Here is a 12882-nt window from a genome sequence, read left to right as displayed (position 1 = left end):
TTTTTATTTGTTAGTGTTTTCTTTAAAGCTACAGAATAACGAAGAAACAGTTTCTGCAAGAATTTTGTTCTTAAGAACTGCATTTATTACAAGAGTTTATAGCACTGGGAGCTTTCACAGGCTTCATAAGCCACAACATTGCTCCAAATAAGTAAATCCAAGTCCTGCCCCAGGATATTAAGAACAAATAGAACAGAAATCTTTCTTGTTCTCATTTTCATTTATATTATCTTACAGGTTTTTAGGACTGCTTATTGGTGGAATGAATCTGAACAGTGGAGGCCCCTGGAGGGGAGGAAAATGTGAGTTGTGAATATGACTTTTCTACCAAACAAAATGAAATAGAATTTAAATCCATTATAATAAACTCCACAGGGTGCATCTATTGTCTTGGTGCAGCAGAATTCTTCTGTAATGACTGTTCTGTTGACATTCAAACTCTTTGCTCATAGTGACTAAAAATGAAATGGTTTAGAAGGCAAAAAGCAATGCTTGGAACCCACTAGGGGAAACTGGGTAGCTGGCTCTTGATTAAAAATCCATCTCTCCTTCATTTTGCCTGATTTTATCTAGATGTCCCCTCCATCCCGTGTGATTTAGGGAAGATCATTCTTCTTTTCTGCGGCTGGCGGAGGTATAAGTATGAGAAACAGCTCTTCTAGTCCTTCTTAGATTTGGATGTGATGGCTAGATAGCTGCAACCAGGAGAAGAGCCAGCCTAAAGTCAGGTCAACAAAGGGGAAGGGGCAATGAACTGGGGTCTCTGAAGATGTTACTGAGTCACTGAGTTAACTAATCTGGAACTCATCTTGCTTGGAAAGCCTTTTTGGGTAAGATGATACTTTTTTATTTTGGCAACTGACAGCATTTTCACCACCAGAGAAGGCAATGATTTTTCCTAATCTTCCCATCTCTCTCTTTCTGGATCGGTAGACAAACAGTAAATTCATAAGGTTAGCATGAAAGTTCTGGTGGGGTCTTTGGAGACTGGTGAAAGTCTTTGCCTTAGAGAGGCTGAAGGGAAAGCTATACATATGACAACCCCCAAAAGCAAGAGAGGTCAGTTCAGTCATCTTAGAATCTTACCCACTATAATGTTTATGTACATACATATATTCTTTATACCAGGAGCTAGAGTGATCGTATAAAAAGGACACTGGACTTTACATCAGACTAAATTCTGGATTCTGTTTTTCATTAACCTCTATGAGTGATCTTGTGAAGGATATTTTGCCTTTTCTAGGCCTCAGTCTTCTCTTTTTAGAAGGAGAGGTTGGAATAACTTTATCTCTGGGGTACCTTCTGGCTCTCACTGTCGCTGACTCTACCCCACCTGTTTGTGAGAATGTCACAGCGTGGCCTGCCCTCTCTCTAGCATAGAACGGAAGATTTCTTCCCACGTGCTAATGGAGGCACAGGGCCTAGAATATTTGGACCAGGATTAAGTCCTAATGATAGTCTTCCCTGGGATCTTTTAAAAATGATTGTATTTATTTATTGGCTGTGCTGGGTCTTCTTTGCTGCATGAGCCTTTCTCTAGTTGCAGTGAATGGGGGCTGTTCTCTAGTTGCGACACGCAGGCTTCTCCTCACAGAGGTTTCTCTTGATGCAGGCTTCAGCTGTTGCAGTTCCCAGGCCCTAGAGCGTGGGCTCGTTGTGGTTCAAGGGTTTAGCTGCTCCAAGGCCTGTGGGATCCTCCCAGACCAGGGATCAAACCCACGTCTCCTGCATTGGCAGGCGGATTCTTTACCACAGAGCCACCAGAGAAGCCTTTTCCTTGGATTTTTAACTGGTGTCTTTTGCAGAGATCAGGGTAATGCTGACCTGAGAAACTCAGAAGGGCTGGAACATGCTGTATAAATATTGGCAGGTGTGTATAGAGTGTTGCTCAAACTGTCCTGTATTATTCCTTCCTGTTTATCGGTGCAAATGTTCTGCTTCTGCCTTTGCCCAGCCACTTCCTATGTCTGAGCATTTTGAATAAAGCTGTGTTTTACAAGGCAGCAAAATTCCTGAGGGCAGGCCCATTCAGTTGGTCTCTGTTCACATCTAGCTCCTGTACCTTAAGAATTAGATATCAGCTAGTGGAACTGATGAAAATGAGGTGGACTGAAAGAGTTCACTATATTAAATCAGACAGAGAAGGTGAAAGATCATAGGACATCCCTTCGAGGTGGCATCTAAAAAGAAACGATACGAATGAACTTACAAAACAGAAAGAGACTCGCAGACTTAGAGAACAAACTGAAGGTTGCCAGGTGTAGGGGAAAGGGTGGGGGAAAGGGATAGTTAGGGAGAGCATGTACACACAGCTATATTTAAAATGGATAACCAGTGAAGACCTTGTACAACACAGGGAACACGACTGAAATTATAACAACATTGTTAATCAGCTGTGTGCATGCATGCTAAGTTGTTTCCGTTTTCTCCGACTCTTTGAGACCCCATGGACTATAGCCCACTAGGCTCTGCTGTCCACGGGATCCTCCGGGCAAGAATATTGGAGTGGGTTGCCATGCCCTCCTCCAGGAGATCTTCCTGACTCAGGGACTGAACTCACATCTCTTATGTCTCCTGCATTGGCAGACAGGGTTTTTTTTTTTTTTTTTTTTAATCACTAGCACCACCTGGGAAGCCCTGATCGGCTATACTCCAAAACAAAATAAAAAGTTAAAATAAAAATGAAAGGGTTCACTATCAATTCTTGGTTCTGAGAATGGGAAAAGGGCTTGATGTTCTGATGTCTTCCTCACCTCGTCTTCCACTGCTGTCTGCCCTTGCTTTCGGCTGACCAGCCCCACAGAGCTTTCCTTTTGAGGCAAGATGGTCATTCTCCCTGCTGTCTCAGGATATTTGCATAGGCCTTTGCGTCTCCCTGGACCACCCTTCTCCCTGCCCCACATACTCCAGACTGGTTAACCTCTACTCGTCTTTCAGGCCTCAGATCTAACTTCCATCCATTGAATATTCATTGTCTGGGTCAGTTTGAGGTGTTATAACAAAGTGTCACAGACTGGAGGCTTAAACAACAAACATTTATTTCACACACTTCGGGAGGCTGAGTGTCCAAAATCAAGGTGCTGGTAGATTCTCTGTCTGGCAAGGACCAGCTTCCAGGTTCATAGATGGTGGTCTTGTTGCTCTGGCCTCACATGATGGAAAGATAGGGCGAGGGAGCTTTTATAAGGACACTAATCCCATTCATGAGAGTGGAGCCTCCCCAAAGCCCTGTCTTCTAGTATTATCAAACCAAGGTTAGGATTTCAACACATGAATCTTTTGAGAGACATGAAGGTTTGATTCATTGCGTTTATTGAGCATGTACTATGTGCAAGGCTTGTGGCTATGAGGTCTTCTTTGCTGTCCCCACCCTCATCCTCACGCCTAGTCCCTTCTTAAACGGACTTCATCATAGTTTACAATACCGAGTGTATGTGATTATTTGATTAATGTCTGAGTCTGGTAAGGTGGACCAGCAGATCTCTGCAGATCTCTGCAGATCTCCACTGGCAACACCCTGCCCCCATGCTCTGCCCTGAGCTGCTGGCACATGACTCAGGCCTGACATATCACAGGGACTCAGTGGACATTTTTTGTGAATGAATAAGCTGTCGAAGAGATTTTGTTGTAATCTGGTCAACACCCAGGTCATGGATGGGCTTGCTTTACACAGATCCTCTGTTCAGAGGGCAGACGGAGCCCAACCCATGTACAGATGTATGTCTGAGGACATGAATGTTCTTTCTGGGGCAGAGATCCTGATTTAAAATATCAGAGATTTGCATGCATTAAATGCAAATTTCTCCAATCTTTCCTCAGTATATTGACCTTAAAGAGAAGTGCTGCACAAATGTCAGGCTGTTGTTTGTTGGAATGTTCCAGCTTTGGGAAGGAGCCTGTGTATTCCCTGTGTTGAGAGAAGCCTGCCAGTAGGCTTCATTTGCCATGGATAGATTGTTCTGGAACCTAAGGAGGAGACAGACAGGATATTCCACGGAATTAATCACAGAAATATCTCTGTCACGAGATTTTTTTCCTGTGATTGCTCACAGGAATCTTCCCTGCTTGAAAGGATGACAATAAAATAAGAATAAAATAAAACAATAAAATAAGACATTGATTTTATTGTTTGAATGGAAGCTGTTGGTCCTTCTTTATTTTATTTTTTAAAAAAGCGTTTTATTTTATTTATTTTTGGCTGTGCTGCACAGCATGTGGGATCTCAGTTTCCTGACCAGGGGTGGAAACTGCTGGCCTTGCATCGGAAAGATGGAGTCTTAACCACTGGACCACCAGGGAAATCCTGGTTGAAGCTTCTTGGGTGAAGCAGTCACTGATAACTTTTTGAGATTTGGAGGGAAATGAGGATGTATTCAGATTAAGTGGTAATGCTCAACAGACTTCCTGGCCAGCGACTTACACTGGAGACACAATCGCTCAGCCAGGACCATGTGGCCACATTTCTCTGGATGACTCTTTCTTCCTTTCCCATTGAGAAGGATGAGGACCTGTCTTACAGATGAGGCAATGGAGGGAGAAGGGCAAGAGGTGACTTGTGTGAAGTCTTACACCTACCAAGTAGTACAGCTGGGCCTGGAATCTAAGGCTCGAGCTTCTTTCTACCGCCTCCAGATGCTTTTCTTCTGAAACCAGGGTGAGCTATGATGAGAGAGGCTGGCAGGAGGGAAGGGATGGATAAGCCTATTAATAGGAGGGGAACTCAGTTCAGATCTCAGGAGACCCGCGCCTGGCCGAGCAACTGTTTTGAGAGGGAAATTTAGGTGGTTGGATCCTGCCTTTTCAGGAAAATGACACCACCTTTGACATGTGTACACAGTTCAGAGAAAGAGGTGGGGTTAATATGGGGACAAAGGGGTTTGTAACTCATCCCACAAGAGTCAGAGCCTGGCTCTAAATGTGCTTTTGATTGTGAAAGTGTCTCCACAGATTGCAACTTTAACAACTCTGATAGAACAGGGAACTATATTCAATATGCTGTAATAAACCATAATGGAAAAGAATATGAGAAAGAATATATTAATATATGTGTGTGATTGAATCACTTTGCTATACAGCAGAAATTAACACGGGCTTCCCTGGCGGCTCAGATGGTAAAGAATCTGCCTGCAATGTGGGAAACATGGGTTTGATCCCTGGGTTGGGAAGATCCCCTGGAGAAGGGCATGGCAACCCACCCCAGTATTCTTGCCTGGAGAATCCCATGGACAGAGAAGCCTCGTGGGCTACAGTCCACGAGGTCGGACACGACTGATTGACTATGCGCAGCACAGAAACACAACATTGTAAAACAACTATACTTCAATAAAATACATTTAAAATATGAAAATTCTTCTCCTTCTAAAAACTTTGCATCCTGTCCAGGTGGGCTTTTAGGTATGAAATTCATATAAATCCATTCATTTGGCAAATTGATGCTCCACTATATTTACGATGCCTTGGTAAGTCCTATAGGACTGGCAGTTGCTTAGTCACATCCAACTCTTTGTGACCCCAGGGACTGTAACCCACCAGGCTCCTCAGTCCTTGGGATTTCCCAGGCAAGAATACTGGAGTGGGTTGATTCCCTCCTCCAGGGGATCCTCCTGACTGAGGGATCGAACCTGGGTCTCCCATATCGTGGGCAGATTCTTTACCTCTGAGCCACCAAGGAAGCCCAATAGAACTGAGCTCTGTCATTAGTTTGAATTCCAGCCTAGCTTCTCCCTGCATGGATATCCCCTGTACCCTCTACACCCAGAAAAGGTCAGCTTTTGGTTTGACAACTCTGTATAAATATTAGTAATAAAAGTTATAGTGAATGACACATATTTTATACACTTTATAAAATTATCTTCTTTAGTTATGTATTTTGCTTAATTGTCTCCATTAATTTTCTTCTTACAACAACCCATAATTTTCTCTCCATCCCATTCACAGATGCAGAATCTGAAAGATGAAAAGATGAAACGGTTCCAATTGGGCCACAGGTTCCTCTTAGGACAGAAGTAGCTCCAGACTCCAGACCAGGTCGGCTTTTCTCCAAGTCTCCACTCTCAACACCACACTAGAAGGCAGACCTTGCTTTACTGTACTTCGAAAGGGGATTATTTTGGTTTGTGTCCACCCTGTGCCGAGTAACTCTATTGGTGCCATTTCTTGAATAGCATTTGCTCACGTCCGGCGTCTGTGTTACATTTTGGTAATTTTTGAAATATTTGAAACCTCCCACCAGCAAAAAGATTATGACCTGCTGGAAACTCAGTGATGGTTAGCATTTATTAGTAATAGAGTCATTTTCAGTTACTGGCTGTTGTTATTTTAGACATAATCCTATCCCACATTTAATAGACTATAGTATAGTATAAACACAACTTAATGCACTGGGAAACCAAAAAATTCACGTGACTTGCTCTATTGTGATTTTCTCTTTGTTTCAATTTTTGCTTTGTTGCAGTGGTCTGGAACTGCCCCCTCAATGTCTCTGAGGCTTGTCCTGTCTCCCATGGTGATTGCCCTCGAACAGCAGAATATGAGCCATTAATACTAATGTGTACCTTTGTAGGAACTAATTAATTAATATTGGAGCTTCCCAGGTGGTTCAAGCAGTGAGGAATCAGCCTGCAATGCAGGAGACACAAGAGATGTGGCTTCGATCCCTGGGGTTGGGAAGCTTCTCTGGAGAAGGAAATGGCGACCCACGCCAGCATTCTTGGTGGGAAAGTCTCATGGACAGAAGAGCCTGGTGGGCTCAGCAATTATTAAAATAAATGAAAACTGAAACCAAGTCTTTGAATTATTATACCATATCAAGTTAAACCAAAATTTAAAAAGAAATCATTTTCAATTACTCTGCAGTCACTAAAAATTGCTTTTAATTGCAGACATATATTTTTAGACATAGCAAAAGATTTCGTACTCTTAATGAGTTGTGTATAATAATATAACTGATTGAAAGAGTTTATTCCTCAAATATACTAGCAATTCACATCTCTTAAGCATTTTATGATTTGAAAAGCACAGTGAAGTATGTTATGTGGCTGGTGCTCATAAGGACCCTACAAAGTAGGTCTTAGCTTTTCCAGTTTATAAAAGAGGAAATTGGAGATATTTGTTCCATGACATCTAGCTAGTGTGAGTGAGGTGGTGGTTTGAACTCGGGTCCTCCAGTTTTTGAGCACAAGCAGAGCCTCCTTGGTGCCACATGAGAGCAGGGCTTTGGGGTACAGGGCATGGGGGGACACACACACCCCCTCAGAGCACCAGGGCCTGTTACTACTGCCCATCGAGTCCTTTCTCAGATGTTTCAGGGCTTCCCAGGTGGCGCTAGTGGTAAAGAATCCACCTGCCAATGTGGGAGATGCAGGAGACGGGGGTTCCATCCCTGGGTGGGGAAGATCCCCTGGAGTGGGGAATGGCAACCCATTCCAGTATCCTTGCCTGGAAAATTCCAAGGGCAGAGGAGCCTGGCGAGCTACAGTCCATGGAGTCTCGAAGAGTGGGACATGGCTGAGTGACTGAGCAGGCACACGGACAGTGTGAAATGTTGCGGGATTAAATGTTACAAACGGTAAAAGTCACTACTTATCTGAAAGGTTTAGATGTGATGGATTTTTAATCTTATATTCATTTAATTGAAGCTCATTTTGTTTTTGGATAGCCCGATGAAAACTGTTATTTGGCCTAAATCTCCGAGGCACACTGGAAAACCTCAGACTCATACATTAAGGGCCAAGATACGTAGACAACACCAGCCTTATAGCAGAAAGTGAAGAAGAACTAAAGAGCCTCTTGATGAAAGTGAAAGAGGAGAGTGAAAAAGTTGGCTTAAAGCTCAACATTCAGAAAACGAAGATCATGGCATCCGGTCCCATCACTTCATGGCAAGTAGATGGGGAAACAGTGGAAACAGTGACCGACTTTATTTTTCTGGGCTCCAAAATCACTGCAGATGGTGATTGCAGCCATGAAATTAAAAGATGCTTACTCCTTGGAAGGAAAGTTATGACCAACCTAGACAGCATATTAAAAAGCGGAGACATTACTTTGTCAACAAAGGTCCAACTAGTCAAGGCTATGGTTTTTCCAGTAGTCATGTATGAATGTGAGATTTGGACTATAAAGAAAGCTGAGCTCTGAAAAATGGATCCTTTTGAACTGTGGTGTTGGAGAAGACTCTTGAGAGTCTCTTGGACTGCAAGGAGATCCAACCAGTCCATTTTAAAGGAGATCAACCCTGGGTGTTCATTGGAAGGACTGATGTTGAAGCTGAAACTCCAATCCTTTGGCCACCTGATGCAAAGAGCTGACTCATTTGAAAAGACACTGATGCTGGGAAAGATTGAGGGCAGGAGGAGAAGGGGACGGCAGAAGATGAGATGGTTGGAGGCATCACTGACTCAATGGACATGGGTTTGGGTACAGTCTGGGAGTTGGTGATGGACAGGGAGGCCTGGCGTGCTGCGATTCATGGGGTCGCAAAGAGTAGGACACGACTGAGCGACTGAACTGAACTGAACTGAACTGAACCAGTGTCCAAGTTACTCAAGTATTTACAAAATCTATCTGCTTAAGAATCTACTGCCCCACATCTACACAACTCTCCACGGGGCTGCCCATTAAATAGGAGAAAGATAACTTTTGGCACTTTTAATGCTTTCCCCCAGAGAACACCTCTAACCGAGCAGAAGCAATCAGATCCCTCAGCTGGAATGATCTAAGTAGAATTAAATATTTTTAAATGATGTCTTGATAGTTGTCGGAATTCCTGGGCTTCCGCTGTGACTTGACAGCTTGGTAATTACTAATTCGCTTTTATGCTAATTTAACTCCATCCTAGTTGACGATTTTCCTGTTAAACTCTGAAGAGTTGTTCAGATGGAGTCTGGGCTGATCCTCCAGCCTGACTTGATGGAGGGTGTGGAGGGCAGGGGTTCCCGCAGACCCTGTGGCCCCAGCACCTCACACAGGAAGATGCTCAGTACATATGCATTTTGTGAGTAAAAGCTGTAAAAGGGAGTAGGGAAAATCGGTGGTTCTTCAGCCCTGCAAGCATTCATTTACAGCCGTTGCAGAGAGCTGATTCAGGGGAAAGAGTACAAGTTTTAAAGTAGGACACAGCTGGGTTCAGATCACTTCTCTGCCATCTTATTTAATAGCTGAGTGACTTTGGAAAATTACTTAACCTCCCTAGGTGTATTTCCTCATCTACGAAATGCAAATAATGTACTTACCTTAGGGTGTTGCATGCATTTAAAGAATCAGTGTATTGGCAGTGTGACTATGGCATGTGGTATTCAAGAAACACAGGCTTCATTTTTCTTTCTCCTTTTAAGCAGTTGGGATGCTATTTTCTGCTGTTTCTGTTATAGTCCTTCTTTTTCCCCAAAACACTAAGAGATGAGCAAGCTCAGCCTCTGTCCTCCAAGGTCTAATGGGCAATGGAGGCAGGGAGGTCACATGGAGGCCCGAGCCAGGCAGGGAGGTTGAGGCTCAGACTGCCTGCTGAGTCCTTGGCACAGGGATGGCACACAGGAGGCCACTAGGAAGCACCTGTGGGCCTCCCAGGAAATGCGTACACCTCTTTTATTCCAGAAACAGTTCCTCTCCTTAGCCCCAACTCTCAATTCTGAACCCATGAGTGAAAATCTATGTCACCTTCTTTCCAAGCGTACAATGAAAAGGGATCTTAGATCTTAGGATCTAAGACCTTAGAATTAAAAATGCAGAGCATGAAATGCAAGGTAGCAGAAAATGGTATACAAGAAGCAAAGACTTCCTTTTTATTCTGTTATTCATAATTTTTGAGTTGCCATTCTCTTGAAGTGGCAAAAATTTAGCTTTGGTCAAGGTGAGGGGGTCTCCTCTTTATCCCTGGGGAGTGTCTCAGCATCCAGGGGCCGATGTCAGGTCAAAGCACTCCACATGGACACCCGCTGTGCGCTCCTGCAGCTGCTGCTTCGTCTTCCATCCCTCCTGGGTGTCAGGACTTGTGGGTCATCATTCTGCTCATCCACTCTTGTTTGGGCCTCACTTCCCTGGGAATGCCCACCCCATGCCCCTCCCATGGAGGATCACATTACTCTTCAGATTCATCTAGGACTGTGTCATTCTTGATGGCTAGGCAGCTGGCTCTTTCAGGTATTCTTGTCTCTTGGATGCCCTCGGGGAATCAGCCTCTGGCTCCCTTTGTGGAATTCCCTATCTGGAATTTTGCTCAGACATTGGCCTCTTTGTGCGTGCTCAGTTGCACTTTGGATGCCTCCTAATTTGGGACGCACAGAGACTCTATCTGTCTCTGCAAAGCCAGGCTGGAGAATGACCTTGGGACCAAATGAAGAAAACATAGGTCTTCTCTTCAGAAACCCCCTCCTCCCACAGCTGGTTCCCCAGGAATAGGTGCATTCCAAATCTGAAAGAAGGGCTTTCTGGCCAGCCCCCTGGCTTCCCAGGTGGCTCTAGTGGTAAAGAACCCGCCTGCCAATGCATGAGACGTAAGACATGGGTTCAATCCCTGGGTTGGGAGGATCCCGTGGAGAAGAAAATGGCAAACCAGTGCAGTACTCTTGCCTGGGAAATTCCATGGATGGAGGAGCCTGGTGGGCTACGATCCACAGGGTTGCAAAGAGTTGGATACAACTGAAGTGACTTAGCACACACGCATGCCCTGTGCTCAAGGTGGGTGTTCTTTGTAAACAGGTGTCCGCATTGTATCTTGGGTGTGTGGGTTTCGGGCTGGGTGAAGAGGAGACCGCAGAACATGACCCCAGCCATCTCTGTGTTCTAAAGCAGGACACACGCTGGTTTCATGCATTTACTCCTCTGGCCACTTGTTTCTCCTCATTTTCTATTTTTAAGAGGTTTTAAAAATGTCTGGGATGATTCTTTTTTTTAAGATGGAAATATACATCTTCTCGGCTTGACATGGAATTTTAACCGCAGAAAAGAGCACAGCGTCTCCCCAGAATGTATTTCGAGAAGTTTCCTTTGCCTTTTCACTCGCCATTTTCCTGGAGAGCACCTCCCTCCTGTCCTCCCCTCCCTTACCTCTCTCTTAAGGCTCTCCTCTTCCAGGGAGCTCTCTCTGGTTGCCCAGCCAGCAGGCAAAGGGGCAGGGGTCAGGGGGAGGGGGGGCTCATGTGTGAGCTTGTGCAACGCCCCATCTATAACGCTTGCCTTAGTCTGGTCAGTCTGCCGTAAAAAGTACCACAGACCGGGTGGCTTACACAACAGACATTGATCTCTCACACTTTTGGAGACTCAAGTCCGAGATTGAGGTGCTGGTGGATTCTGCTTCTGATGAGCACATTCCACCTGGCTTGCAGATGGCGACCTTCCCCAAATCTGCATGTGCATGAATAGGGAGAGGAAGAGAGAGGTGGAGGGAATCTCTCTCCCTCCCTTTTATAAAGCCACGGCCTGTTGGATTAGGACTCCTCCTTGTGACCTCATTTGACCTTCATTGCCTCCTAAAGGTCCAGTCTCCGAATGAAGTTCCTTTGTGAGTTACAGCATCAGTACTTACAAATCTGGAGTGAGCTTGGGGGGAGGGGGAGACACAGCTCAGTCCTTAGCCTCGGCTCTCCTCCTCCTTGGGGGTTAACTCCTTAGCAGCACACGTGCCTTTCCTGTTAGCTCAGTGGTGCTAGGGGCTCAGCAGACAAGCATTCCGAGCCCGGCCTCTCTGGGGTCCGGCCTCAGTGCTGACCCAGCCTCTCCAGTTGGGCTCAGTCCTCTGGCCCTGGGCCCCCTTCCTGTCTTTTGGAGGAATCCCCTCTTCCTTCCCCGCCCCCACTGGCTATAGGCAGTAAAGCTCATTCTCCTTCTAAACAGCTGGGCTCCCCTCTCCTCCAGTGCCTTCCCTGCTGGTGGAGTTTAGGGCGTGGAAGGGGATTTCTCACAACCCAGCATCTTAATTAGCACGGTGAGCTTGGGGTGGGTGGTTGTGGGCAGTGGGTCTTTCTCCAGGGTCTGCCTATGAAGTGCTGGCCACCTGCCTGGCCGAGCTGAGTCTCCTCTTCAGAAGGTGAGTGATGGCCCCACCTTACAAGGTCTGGGGGCACCCAGGGTGATGATAACCAAAATGTACTCTGGGTAAAAGTGAAAGTGGCTCAGTCGTGACCGACTCTTTGTTGACCCTATGGACTATACAGTCCATGGAATTCTCCAGGCCAGAATACTAGAGTGTAGCCTTTCCCTTCTCTAGGGAATCTTCCCGACCCAGGAATCGAACCAGGGTCTCCTGCATTGCAGGAGGATTCTTTACCAACTGAGATATCAGGGAGGGGGGTTACTAACTACCCATGTAAAGGTGCTTAAAGACATCTGCATCTTGAGATGGTGTCTGCCAGGTTTCTCTGCTGTAAAGGCACAGTGCATTTGTTCTTGAAAGGGGCATCATTAAGTCCAAAGACCCTCAAGGAAAGGAGAGTGAGTTTGGGTAGTTTGTACATATACTACTTGGAATTCTTCCTTATGGAAACTGGCCCTTGGAAGTTACCTCCTGTGTTCCTTTGACATGCCTCATTCTTTTTTTGTTTTTGAGGTTTTTTGTGTTTATTTTTAATGGTGAATTCTTTTTTAAAAATAGGACTTTATTTTTTAAATTCATGAGTTATTTTTATTCTTGGCTCTGCTGGGTCTTCACTGCCGTGCATGGGCTTTCTCTAGTTTCAGGGAGCTGTGGCTACTTTCTGTTGCGGTTCTCCAGCTTCTCTTGGTGTGGGCCGTGGGCTCGAGGCGCAGTAGTTGCAGGACATGAAACTTGTTGCCCTGTGGCATGTGGGATCTTCCCAGATCAGGCATCAAACCCGTGTCCCCTGCCTTGGCAAGCGAATTCCCAACCACTGGACTACCAGGGAGGTCCCTGTGTTTGAGTTTTTGAGC

General features: G+C 45.3%; 1 long non-coding RNA gene across 1 annotated transcript; it reads left to right on the top strand.

Moving 5' to 3' along the window:
- Positions 1–234: 234 nt before the first annotated feature.
- Positions 235–6875, top strand: LOC132659565 (uncharacterized). Its single transcript, XR_009600119.1, has 3 exons — positions 235–302; positions 5938–6027; positions 6455–6875. It is a non-coding gene; the product is annotated as an uncharacterized LOC132659565 (long non-coding RNA).
- The last annotated feature ends 6007 nt before the right edge of the window (positions 6876–12882 follow it).

Source organism: Ovis aries, chromosome 3, assembly GCF_016772045.2.
Source record: "Ovis aries strain OAR_USU_Benz2616 breed Rambouillet chromosome 3, ARS-UI_Ramb_v3.0, whole genome shotgun sequence".
NCBI classification, from domain to species: domain Eukaryota; kingdom Metazoa; phylum Chordata; class Mammalia; order Artiodactyla; family Bovidae; genus Ovis; species Ovis aries.
Note: the sequence above shows the minus strand (reverse complement) of the source record. Positions and strands in the feature narration are given on the sequence as shown.